Consider the following 12912-nt stretch of genomic DNA (forward strand, 5'->3'; position numbering starts at 1 on the left):
ATTTAGTTGTCAAATATGCTCTATAAGAGTAGAGACCATATGTATCTTACTCACAATTTGTTACCCAGAGCCTAGCAAGCACAGTTCCTAACACACAGGAGCCATTCAATAAACATTTATGAATTTTGTAAAGAAAACAGCATAAGCAGGAAGGCAGGAGTCATGATCAAAGGAATAAAACCTCTGAAACTACAAGTTCTCATTTCTCTTCACTGCTAATCAAGACACAAGCAAGAATATTATTTTGGTTTAGCTTCGTACTTTTCAAAACATCTTTACCTATAGTTTCTCCTCTGACCTTCTTTGGACTTTAATGAGAGACCACAGAAGAAAATTTAGTTTCCATATACTTAACTTCATCAGGAGTCTAAGCTGTGACAACTTTGTCGATTTTGTACCTTAGGTGGTGATGGATATAGCACAGAAAGAAGCCAGTCTGGGAAGGTACTCATTATTTTTACTTTAACCATAAAACCCCCAGAATAATCAATCTTACAGAATAATTGTGAGGAACAATAAATGAATATATCTCTAAAGTGTCATGACAAAATGTATCATCCTTTCCAAGTTTTTTTTTCACTCTCCGGGTAGGCACCAGTGAAATGAAATGGCATAAATTACTCAGCCTGTGCCATTAAAAGAGCAATTGCTTCCTAAAACTCAGCAATGTAAAAGTACAACTGGAAAAAAATTATTTTTAAGGAAAAAGATAAATTTGGTTTACATGCAGCCAGTATAGATAACAGTCCCCTAAAAAACTAAAAATAGACTTAGCATATGATTCAGCAATCCCATTCCTGGGCATATATCCAGAGGAACTCTAGTTCACAAAGATACATGCAAAGTTCATAGAAGTACTATTTATAATAGCCAAGACATGGGAGTAATTTAAATGTCCATTGACAGATGAATGGATAAAAATGATGTGATATATATACAGTGGAATACTATTCAACCATAAAAAGATTGAAATAATGCCATTTGCAGCAACATGGATGGACCTAGAAAGTATCATACTAAGTGAAGTAAGTCAGACAGAGAAGGATAAATATATAATATCACTTGTCTGTAGAATCTAAAAGAATAATACAAATGAACTCATTTACAAAACAGAAGTAGACTCACAGGCATAGAAAACAAACTTATTGTTACCAAAAGGGGAAAGGTGGGAGGGATAAATTTGGAATTTATGTTAACACATACACACTACTATATATAAAACAGATAAATAACAAGGCCCCACTTATAGCACAAGGAACTATATTTGATATCTTGTAATAACCTATAATGGAAAAAATCTGAAAAAAAAATACATATATATGTGTATGTATAACTGAATCACTGCTGTACACCTGAAACATTGTAAATCAGCTATATTTCAGTAAAAAATAAAAATTTGAAAAATCAGTTTATACATTTTGGACATTTAAAGTCTTCTGTGAAAAGAGATGATTCTATGAAACCTGCTGAGCATATTTCACCAGGTGGGCACCTAGCTCCTTTACTCAAAACTGGAAGCCTATTTAAATGGACTTGATTCAGAATGTTAAGTATTTTCTAGATATTCTATGCCCCCAAAATAGCCCAGAATTTGCTTCCAGTTTTGGTTTTTGTTTTTTGTTTTTTTTTTTTTTTTTGAGGAGGGGAGAGAGTTATTATTTAATTTTTTTTAAAGAAGGAGGTGCTGGGGATTGAACCCAAGACCTCATGCATGCTAAGCTAGTGCTCTACCACTTGAGCTATACCCTCCCTCACTGTTTCCAGTTTTGAATAAATACTAAACAACAACCTTATCAAAAAAGAAAAGAGAACATCAATTGAAAGACATCTGGTGAGTGACAATTTTATCCAAATGTGGAGCATCCAAAAGAATCCTAAGTCAAACAGGGCAATTTCATCAAGAAACCAACAAATCCAATTGAGCAGAAGAGATCATGAATCTCTCCAAACTGGCAGGAAGAAGGGGTATTAGGCAACTGAGAATTTAATGTAAACTACTACAAGAAACATTAGAATTCAGCATATAAGAGAGCCGGTTAATGAAGAAAAATTAAAATTTATCCAGTTCATTCTCTAGATGAGAAGATTTATAAAAATTCATGAGTTCAAACAATATCAACAGAGATATTATAAGGAAAGTTACTTTGAAAAATTTTTAAGTACGCCTGACTTTAAAATATACTGTCATTGTAGAAATTTGTATGTGCCTCTCCTTTTGTCGGTTCCTTTATTGCCCTTTCCTGGTTAGCATAAAAATAGTGGCACTAATATCGGGAAGGGGGTGGCTCAGATAATCAGGTCTGAAATTTACAAATGTCTGAAGAGTTACCTCAACTGGTAAGTCCACTGAAGGGACAAGGTGCTTTTGAGACTTGTGTTATTAGACTGAAAGTTAAAAACAAACAATATATTTTGGGTGCTATTTTAAAGGGGATTGTTTCTTTACTTTCTTTTTCTGTTGCTTCATCGTTAGTGTAAAAAAATGCAACTGATTTTTGAATGTTAATCTTATAACCTGCTACCTTGCTGAATTCTTCAATCAGCTCTAGTAGTTTTTGTGTGGACCTTTTAGGGTTTTCTATACATAGTAACATGTTGTCGGCATATAGTGACACTTTTACCTCTTCTTTTCCAAATTGGATCCCTTTTATTTCTCTCTCTTGCCTGATTGCTGTGGCTGGGACTTCCATGACTATGTTGAACAGGAGTGGTGATAGTGGGCAGCCTTGTCTTGTCCCAGATTTTAGTGGGAAGCTTTTGAGTTTTTCACCTTTGAGTACTATGCTGGCTGTAGGTTTGTCATATATAGCTTTTATTATGTTGAGATACAGTGAGGAGATTCCTCAAAAGACTAGGAATAGACTTACCGTATGACCCAGGAATCCCACTCCTGGGCTTACACCCAGAAGGAACCCCACTTCAGGATGACACCTGTGCCCCAATGTTCATAGCAGCACTATTTACAATAGCCAAGACATGGAAACAGCCTAAATGTCCATCAACAGATGACTGGATAAAGAAGATGTGTTATATTTATACAATGGAATACTACTCAGCCATAAAAAATGATAACATAATGCCATTTGCAGCAACATGGATGCTCCTGGAGAATGTCATTCTAAGTGAAGTAAGCCAGAAAGAGAAAGAAAAATACCATATGAGATCACTCATATGTGGAATCTAAAAAACAAAAACAACAACAAAAAAAGCATAAATACAAAACAGAAATAGACTCATAGACATAGAATACAAACTTGTGGTTGCCAAGGGGGTGAAGGGTGGGAAGGGATAGAGGGGATTTCAAAATTGTAGAACAGGTAAACAAGATTATACTGTATAACATAGGGAAATATACACAAAGTCTTATGGTAGCTCACAGAGAATAAAATGTGACAATGAATATATATAAGTTCATGTATAACTGAAAAATTGTGCTGAACACTGGAATTTGACACAACATTGTAAAATGATTATAAATCAATAAAAAATGTTTTAAAAAAAAGCAATATAAAATAAGTAAAATAAGAATAGTGAAGGGAAGAAAACTATTTTGAGTAAAATTAAATTTAGCCTCTAAGTCGTGAAAAGCTGATTAGAACCTCAAAATTCATCACTGAGTTCCCTTAACATAAAATCTAGAAAGTAGGCAATGAAGAAAAACATATTAACTAGATCATTTTCAGTGTTATCCAACTGAGAGAATATATGGACCCCAGAATATCAATCATCAACCTTTAGGCATAAATATCACAGTGGCTTATTATCATCCTTTAAAAATACCAAACTCTCTAATATGGACTGAATACTCATGTCCCCCTAAATTCATACATTGCCCCCCAGTGTGGTGATACTGGGTGGAGCCTTTGGGAGGTAATTAGGGTCAGACGAGGTCATGAGGTGGGGTCCTTATGATGGGATTAGTGCCCTTATAAGAAAAGACACCAGAGAGCTTGTCCTCTCTTTCTACCATATGAGGGCACAGTGAGAGGCCAGAAAGAGAGCTCTCACCAGGAACCAAACTAGCCAGCACCTTGATCTTGGACTTCAGCCTCCAGAACTGTAAGAAAATGAAATCCTCTTGGTGAAGCCACCTAGTCTGTATATTTTTCTTATGGAAGCCTGAGCTGAAAATATACTCTATTGCCCCAATACTTTGATTTTATATCTATTTGGAAATTGATTTTCAATTCAATTTATGAACAGGTACAACATGACCTAGAATCATAGAAACTCATAAATGACAGGAGACAGAACTCTCACCTAGTTTGACCACCTATCCTATTCCTGAATCTTTTATATGATATAGATACTGACTGAATAGTCTTGGATGCTATACTTGAACCTCTTCAGTGAGAGGAACTTAGGCATTTCCATATAATCCATTTCTAGGCCACCCTGCTCTGTAGCTAAAGAAGCACCTGCAAACCTCAAGATAGAATTGACTGAGCAACTATTATGTGACAGGTTCATTCACCTTCATTATGATATTTTTCTATTTTACAGATAAAGACACTAAGGCTCAAAAAAAAATTAAGTGATTTACTAACAGTCAGAAATTTAAGCACCAGTGAATCTGGGGATTCATTCCACATCTCTGAATTCAACAACTATTCCCCTTTCACTGCACCAATGGTCTCTAAACTATATTGATTTTGAAAACAGATGACATTAAGAAGTAAATATAAATAGAATTCCTAATATTTTTAAAGCACACAATGGGGACTGCTGTACTTTATCACACTGGCTCCCTTATACCAGGTAGAAAATAAAAAGCTAGACCAGTAAAAGTACATCCATATTGAAAAATGTCAGAACATAATGTTGGGAGATAGTGATTATTATTCTTAATACAAAGAATAGTAAATCTACTATTTAAAAAATTATTTTCAACAGAAGTACAAGCTACAAGACTTAGATTTTTAACCTAAGAAACGTCATACTACATCAATATTTCATTAGAGAAATGCCAAGGAAAACTTCAGTGCCAGAAGTGATGTCAGTTAATGTAAACGGCTCCCTTCCCTTTGACCCAATGGACTGAAAAGAGTCAATAGAGTTAACTCAGATAGCTAAAGCGTTGGTGTACAGTCTCGACCACTGCAGCAAATTAAACTGCTTAATTAAAAGCAGAGTTGTTGCTCTAAGTGTTCTTTCATAATACTCTCTAATAGTCTTAGAAAGAATATTCTATATTAACTATTCTGCTATTTTGTTTCTTTCTGCCCTAAATTGCTATGCTATACAGATAGAAGGAAAAAAAATCGTAGACGTTTACAACTAAATGCTGCTCTAGATTAAACCAAATGACTTCATGAAAACATATTTGAGGCAGAAGAAAGCAAGTTTTAAATAGAGAAATTAGTTGATCCATTACGATTCAGAATAGTAAACAAACATAAAGCATCCCTTGTATACGGAATTTTTCTGCTATGAAACTTACAGTAGAGTGATACCTCATGAAGCTTCATTATACCAGTCATTCTTTTGAGATAGCATGGTTTTTATACTAAAATTTCATATTCTGTAATTGTTGTATAAATGTCACCTGCTCAGCCTCATTAAAGCAAAAGTCAAAACAAGAATTTCCTCAGCTTCCACAGATGGCAAAGATACTCCCTAAACTTAGCACAGAGAGAAATCTGTTTGAGCTCTGCCCTTTTGGTATATGGACAAAGAACCAACATTTGGATAAACCAAATGTGGTTCTTAAGACAAGAGGTATAAAACTCTTTTCTTTTCCAATTATTATTAAATCAGAAAGTCCAGAGTTAAAAAAAAAAAAAAGATGCTATCTAAATGATTACTTTTTATTTTATGATTTTTTTTTTTTGTTTCTTTAGTGCCCTGATTTTTATGGGACTTAATCTCGACAACATGGTTTTTACAACATTGGTATTTTTCAGGCACTTAAAAGAGATTAAAGAGGATAAGAAATCATTATTTTTTAACCTCAACTTTGACTACATTTTAGGAATCAGGGAGAGAAAAGAACACAGAAAGTCTGTCTCATTTACAATAAACTGTGGGGTTTAGGGCAACACTAAAGATATAACTTATTAAATACCTTTCATGTACCAAGCATTGTGTTGGTATCATTTCCATCTCACCCTTTAGAATACTGGAGTCAGTAACTTGTCAAATTTCCCACAGCTGGAAAGTTGAAAGAGCCAGATTTTGAACCCAGTTCTGTATGATTTTAAAGTCCACATTTTTTTAACCAAACCAAGCCACTTCTCAGGCAGGTCATTTAATCTCCCCAGGCCTCAATCTCAATTTCCTTATCCGTAAAATAAAAGCAGTGAGTCATGGTATCTTTAAGTTCTCTTCCAACTATAAGAAGAAATTATGTCTCAGAAACTTTATAAACTTTTTAAGCCCTATAAAATTCAGCAACACCATTTTATGAGAGATATATATTACTACCATGTATTCTAAAAACAAATGATGTAAACAATTGGAACAATTATGTAAGACAGGGAGGCAAAGCTTAAATTATTTGCCTTTTGTAATTCTCAACTGATGTGCAATGCATTTTAGCTACCTATTTTTTTTTAATTTGTGGACTTCTTTCATTGCTATATATAATAGCAAAATTTAAAGTATTTCATATTTTAAGAATATATAACAAAGAACTGGTTTTAAGATATTTCAATATTTTAATTTAGGTTCATTTATTATAAAAGTCTGTATATAAGTTCATCCTAATATACTGTTTAGTAGTATTAATGATATTCAACTCATTTAGATATTTTCAATTTAATAAGTCATATAAGCACTTTGATTTACTTTAAAATACTGTAGCTTTTACTTTGAATTAATTTTTAAGAAAATAATAATTTTTTAAAGTATATATTTTATTTGGTTTAGGAACTCAAAAATATATGCAAGTATATATCAAAACTAAACATATTATAGCACCAGAAATAGCGAAAAAAAAAAAAACCTGATTTTATGAACTGATGTTTGGAAGTTTCTCTAATGAGTCAACTACGTAGGTTTTGCTTATATGTGATGGAACAAAAGAATACATTTAAAGCTGCTATTTTTAAGCACTTCTCTCTACATAACATTTTGCAGGAATGGACAATCTTTCTTTCCAATAAATGGAAAAGCTAAATTAGAAATAATTGTCCTATATTTCCCCCTATTTAACAACTTGACTTCCTACATACACAAATTTTATGCAGATAAATGCAACTTGTAGATTTAGGGAAAACAGCTTGGGGTCAAACTTATAGGGTTTTTTTAATTATTATTATTATTTCAATAAAATTGTCCATTTCCTATATTTAAGCAACAGTCTGTTTGGGGTATAAGTTTAATAATTTAAATTTCCCAATCTACCTATTGTGTGGATTAAACAAAATTGCTCTCCAAACTCCTGTATCTTCAAAGAGCCCAGTCTCATAGCCTTGGACTCTGGTTCGTCCTCTCCCCATTCCCACCTTGGTGTTCACACAGTGTCTCCAACTCAGTGGACAGGCCACAGACATTCCATTCAGTTAAAAGAAAACTAGCCAGCACATGCCATACTTTTCTCTCACCTGGATCCCAAATTTAATACCTCACCAAAAGCCCTATCATTTTTTTCTTCCTAAATATTTCTTAAATATGTTCAGTTTTCTCAATCTCCCTACCATTGCCACCAATGGGCTAGTTATTTGAGTCCATGACCTTGAAGCCACCACTTTCCCTACAACCATGGAGCCACTGCACATCATACTCACTTCTGGAAGGCTCTACGCTCCTACTTTTCCTTGTTAGGCTAACTCACCCTCAGATCACAGCTCTCAACCATCTTTCCTCAGGGAAGTCTTGCCTGACTTCCCTGACCAGGCTGTCTGTGTTCTGCACCCTGTCATTGTACTAAGACTCTTCTCCCAGCAGGCATCACAATCCATTCATTCACTCATCCCTTTAACCATAATTAATACTCAGGTCTGTGAAAAGCGCTTTGCTGAGGATACTATGGTGAATATGGAAGCAAAGCCCTTGTCCTCAGAAAGTTTATGTTCTAGGATAAAGAAAGATGAGAGGCCATTACAGATGAGGACATGCAGAAGAATACTCACTCTATGGAAGGAGAAACAGTGGAGAACTGTTAGTTTACACCTATTTGTGCAAGTCTTTGATGAATGTTTTTTCTCCTACGTGGATCATAAGGGCCATAGCCACTGGGACCATGCCTCACTTTTGTACTGTCCACGTGCACCCTTCCTCTCTTTTTTCCCCACTGCAACTACAAATTACCCCCCAAAACTAGCAAAATGTCACTCTAAGTAAAAACTGGTTTGTTTATATTCTTACAGTTAAACTTTTTCATGGATCCCTTCCAAACAAAGGAAGAATTCAGAGCACTCATCATCAAAAGGGACACTGTACCAGGTCTTGAACGTGAGGAGAAAAATATAAACACTGAGTTAAATGTTCAAGAATAAATAAGGTGATTGTCTAAAGATGGTCCTTTTCTCCCTTCTCTTTTGTATGCCTTACGTTTTCACAATGATAGATATAAGATATACAGAGACACATAGGGAGGAGCAGAGGCCATTTTAACATTTAGAAGAGTCTCTTCGCATTTTCAAATGTCATAATGCCAAAGAAAAACATTCTCAGATTCTAAATCAAATTAGTTCTTTAAACTTTCCTCATCAAAAACAGGAAACACCTACTTCTAAATGTACAGTTTTGGATTCTCTTCTGGCAAAGACTTAAGGGGCGGGAGTGACATTCTTAAACCAGTGCAAAATAAACTTTTAAAACTCTAAAGTGACAACTTCTCACTAGGCAAAAAGTGTAGTTCTTTTCTCTGATAAACAGTAATCTCCTGCTTAGAGTCATTTAATTAAGTGGAAGCACTTTCTTTATGGCAGTGGATTTTCAAGAAGCTGAGAAGCAGTGAAATGAGAGCTGTACTGTTTACATTTGGACAAACGTAGGCAACTCGGATTCTCTTAGTCTGGGAAGCATGGGCCTTTCCACCAAGATAAAAATTTTTCCATTAAGCAAATATAAATAGAAAATCTCCGGGCATCATTAAGTACCCAAAGTTCTCTAAAGTCACAGCTCAGTTAATCATTTGCTTTTAGAATGTTTTTCTCCAAGAACAGGAAAATGTTTAATAATATGTTTTTAATTATCCAAAATAGTCTCCTTTTTTGCCTTTACACAGTATTTTCATATCACATGTCTCTGAAATTTAATCAAAGAAGGACATATTATATGAATGGTTGGCTTTCAAATTTAACTTATAGTAAGAAAACTCAGTAACAGAAAGATGTGTTTGCATTTTAGAAATTTGTATGCAGGTCACTTCCTATGACAATGAGGAATTGTATGATGATAAAAGGAATTCCAGGCTCCGTGCCACGCATGGTCCTTTATTTTACTCAATAATCCATACAACACTAACAAGTAAAACAAATGCATTCGGACATTCCCTCAGAGTTTGTCGAATTTCCTTGGTTGGTTATTAAACACAGTCAATACTCAGTCCAAGAACTGGCACACTTCTGGGTACATCTTCATTTTTTTAAAAACCCTGTTGTGCACTGTACTTCCCTCTCCATTACTCCCGAGTTGCTCACCCTTAAAGGCTGGATGGTAATTAATTCTATAGAAAGAATTAAAGATGGCCTTGGGCCATCACCACAGAATCACTGGTTGTAACACAAAGCATTCGCATACTAGAAAAATGTGTTTGCATTTGTGGTTTTCCTGATGCCTTCGAATGAATGTTCCTAGTCACAACTACATCTCTTTGGATGCCTTTTATCCCCCTTGGGTGAATGAACAAAGGGGCGTGTTCTTAGAGCTTGCCTGATGGAAATGAACAGTCCACGTTCATCCCCGCCTTGTGCCACTTTCCTGGGGTTGCTCTATTTGCCTATGCTTTCTTTCATAAGCTAATAGAAATCTAAAAATTATGACTAATTCGGTACCTTAAGAATACTAAGTGAGTGGAAATAAGGCTTAATCTCCATCAGGGCCATGAGGATTTTCACTTTAAAAAAATTTTTTAAAGGAGGGCAGAGATTAGAGACATATGCCAGGAAAGAAAGTTCATGGAAGTGATGTCCCACTGATCAAGTATTCACATTACTTATCCTGTACATGAACTTGCAGAATGTAACTGGTGAAAGTAGCTAGTGGTGTGAATGCGATTTATCCATTTGGACTTGCCCAGAAAATTTGATATTCAAGATATAAATTTCTTCAGTTTCAATTTTTAACAATATGTTTTCTGCATGCATCCAAAAGTCAGGGTGTCCAGTACCATGCCAGCAGGCACATACGAATGAATGGTAAGGCATAGAAACTGGCTGGAAGAGAATTCCCAAGAAATGTCAGCCAGGCCACAGAGACGAACAAGTCTTCATTTGTAATAAGCTGCATACAGTCAGAGAACTGAAAGTTAACCAAGGGTTTCTCACAAGCCTGATCATGAAAGCACAGTATTAAAATCCAAAGGAACCAGTAAAAAGTTAAGTGTACACGTTTTTAGAAAAGAAATGAAACCAAAAGGTACTTACACTCTTGCTCCGAGAAAGCAAATCACAGGTATTCCTTTTCATGGTGCTGTTTCAAGCAATTCAGACAGGCAAGAGTTGTTTGAACGTCACTGCTCTTACTGCAACAATTATCCACTCAAAAGCCAATTGGCATTCTGTAGAGTAAGGCAAGGAAATGTTTAATCAAGTATATGATTAACACATGCACTTTGAAATGCTGTCTTAGACTAGGACAGTAATTCTTAAATTATTCATCAGAACAGGCTAAAACGGTACTGTGTTTTAAGCAATAAAAGCACACACAAGCAACATTTCCAAAACAGTTTTTGTGAAACGTAAGTTAGAGATTTCAAGCACCATCTGTTTTTCCATTATTCAAATCTACATTTTTAGTGGCTAAAAAAAAAAGTAGTTACGGTAGCCACAACCTAAAACTACACAATTAACAGACACATACTACTATGTACAAAATAAATAAACAACAAGGACCTGCTGTGTAGCACAGGGAACTATATCCAATTTCTTGTAATAACAAAAAAGCTACATGTATGAAATAAAGCTGCGCACTGAGTTCTGAATGTGCTATTCTTGCTGGTACAGCTGGGGAATCCCTCAGTTTTCCACCACAGGATCACTAAGGTAGCTTGGTTCATCGCTGGAGGGATCTTGCCTACATCTGAAAGCCCTCTGACCACTGCCTTGTGGCCTCTTGCTTTATTAGCTATAATCCACAGTACTGAAGCCTTCTCAGTACACTTCATAAGGTCTCTATCCTTTCGGTTCAAAGAGCTTGCAAGGAATGGTTGAAAGAAACTGTTTACCTAGTCAAGCAATAACTATTATTTTAAAGAATATTCCACAGCCATTGCCACTTGAATGACAGGACAGCCTCATCAGCTAACCTTCACTTCCACTAGACACTAAGAAGTAGACTCTGTTTTAAGTTTTGAAGAAAGAGCAAATAGAATAGCTAGATGCTTTGTGTTCATTTCCAATACTCAGCTGTATGTGGACATGACTTATGTACTCATGGGCTATATTTGCATGTGGGCTGAAGGGCCTTTTGGGAAAGAAGTCACTCTAAGGGAAAAAGGATGAGGCAAACAGACTTGACCAAACCCCAAGAATGCTGACATTGTGGGTATGGACTGATTCTAACAGCATGTAGCTCTATCATTTAAATTTGTTCTAAGTTTCTCAAAAAACTTGTGGCTGAAGTTTAAAGAAAAGAATAACAGTGAGCAAGGACTGAAGGAGTTTGTTTTCTTAAAATGAGTGTAAAAATATCAAAGTGCAGAGTAGTGGGAGTTATGTATTCAAAAATAAACAAAACAAAGTAACTATACATACTCTTTAAAAAATACAAAACTAAAGGCGCACTCCAGAGAATACAGCATCCTGGAGGAGGCCAGCCCGCAGCAGCAGCAGAACCCCATGGTCCCCACCAGGGGAGAGGGAACATCACACGGTAACACTCTCAAGGCTCAAAGATTTGTTTGAACACATGTGAGTCACACCTTGAGACTTATGAAAATAAAAGGGACATACTTTTACAGAGGCCAGAGATCCCACAACAGCAAAGTGAAGCTAGAATCAGAGAAACAGAATTTATTATTGCTAAGAATATCCCCAGATACAACTTGGGGACCTAAAGGGCACCAAAGCAGAAAGCCTTTTTCTGGGATAGATGAAAATGCTTGCCTGAGGTTAAAGAAAAATGCACTATGAAATGTGAGTTGCTGGGATAAATATGGTTTCTTTGAGTGTGTGCAGTTTTTTTGTTTGTTTGTTTGTTTGTTAAGGGAATGGGGGTTGGAGGGAGGAGCTGACCCACAAATGCTAAGTTCTCAGCTAGTATAACTCCAGGAAGTTAGTCACCTTACTGATTAGTTATAATGCCAAGCATTTCATAAGTTCTCAGAAAATATAATCAATTTAAGAAGTGAACAGAGAGAGGCAGCCAAGATGGCGGAGTAGAAGGACTCTTGGAGCTCACCCTCTCCCACAAACACACTCAGTGAAAACCACGGACCCACCCATCCACTCAGAACACCTGCTGAACTTTGACAGACCATTGCTTTCTTCAAAAGACAAAATTTGCCACAAAACTGGTAGGAGAAAAGGAAAAAAGAAAGAAGAAAAAGCAAAACAGTATGGGACTGGTCCCACAGGGAAGGAGCGGCAAAGGAGGAATAGCACTGTACGCTGGGTCTCCCCCTCTCCAACGGAGGTCAGCGGGGCTGAGGGGGAACCTCCGAGGCTCGGATCTGTACAGAAAAGCCCTTGACCAACAAAACTAAGATAAACGGGCACAGAGGGTCCCCGCGACCCCCAGGCCTAGACGCTAACCAGCAGCTATGGGACAGGACAGGCTGCCCTAGCCGGGGCAGGGGGGACTCAG

General features: G+C 36.2%; 1 protein-coding gene across 1 annotated transcript in view; it reads right to left on the reverse strand.

The window, feature by feature from the left end:
* The window catches only part of PDE4D (phosphodiesterase 4D), a 1348493-nt gene that overhangs the window by 1008561 nt on the left and 327020 nt on the right, over nucleotides 1–12912 (reverse strand). Inside the window, exon 4 of the mRNA XM_010966266.3 lies at nucleotides 10533–10666. The gene's annotated coding sequence lies outside the window, so the exon portion shown is untranslated. The remainder of the gene's footprint in view (nucleotides 1–10532; nucleotides 10667–12912) is intronic.

This window comes from Camelus bactrianus, chromosome 3 (assembly GCF_048773025.1).
Source record: "Camelus bactrianus isolate YW-2024 breed Bactrian camel chromosome 3, ASM4877302v1, whole genome shotgun sequence".
In the NCBI taxonomy this organism is placed as follows: Eukaryota; Metazoa; Chordata; class Mammalia; order Artiodactyla; family Camelidae; genus Camelus; species Camelus bactrianus.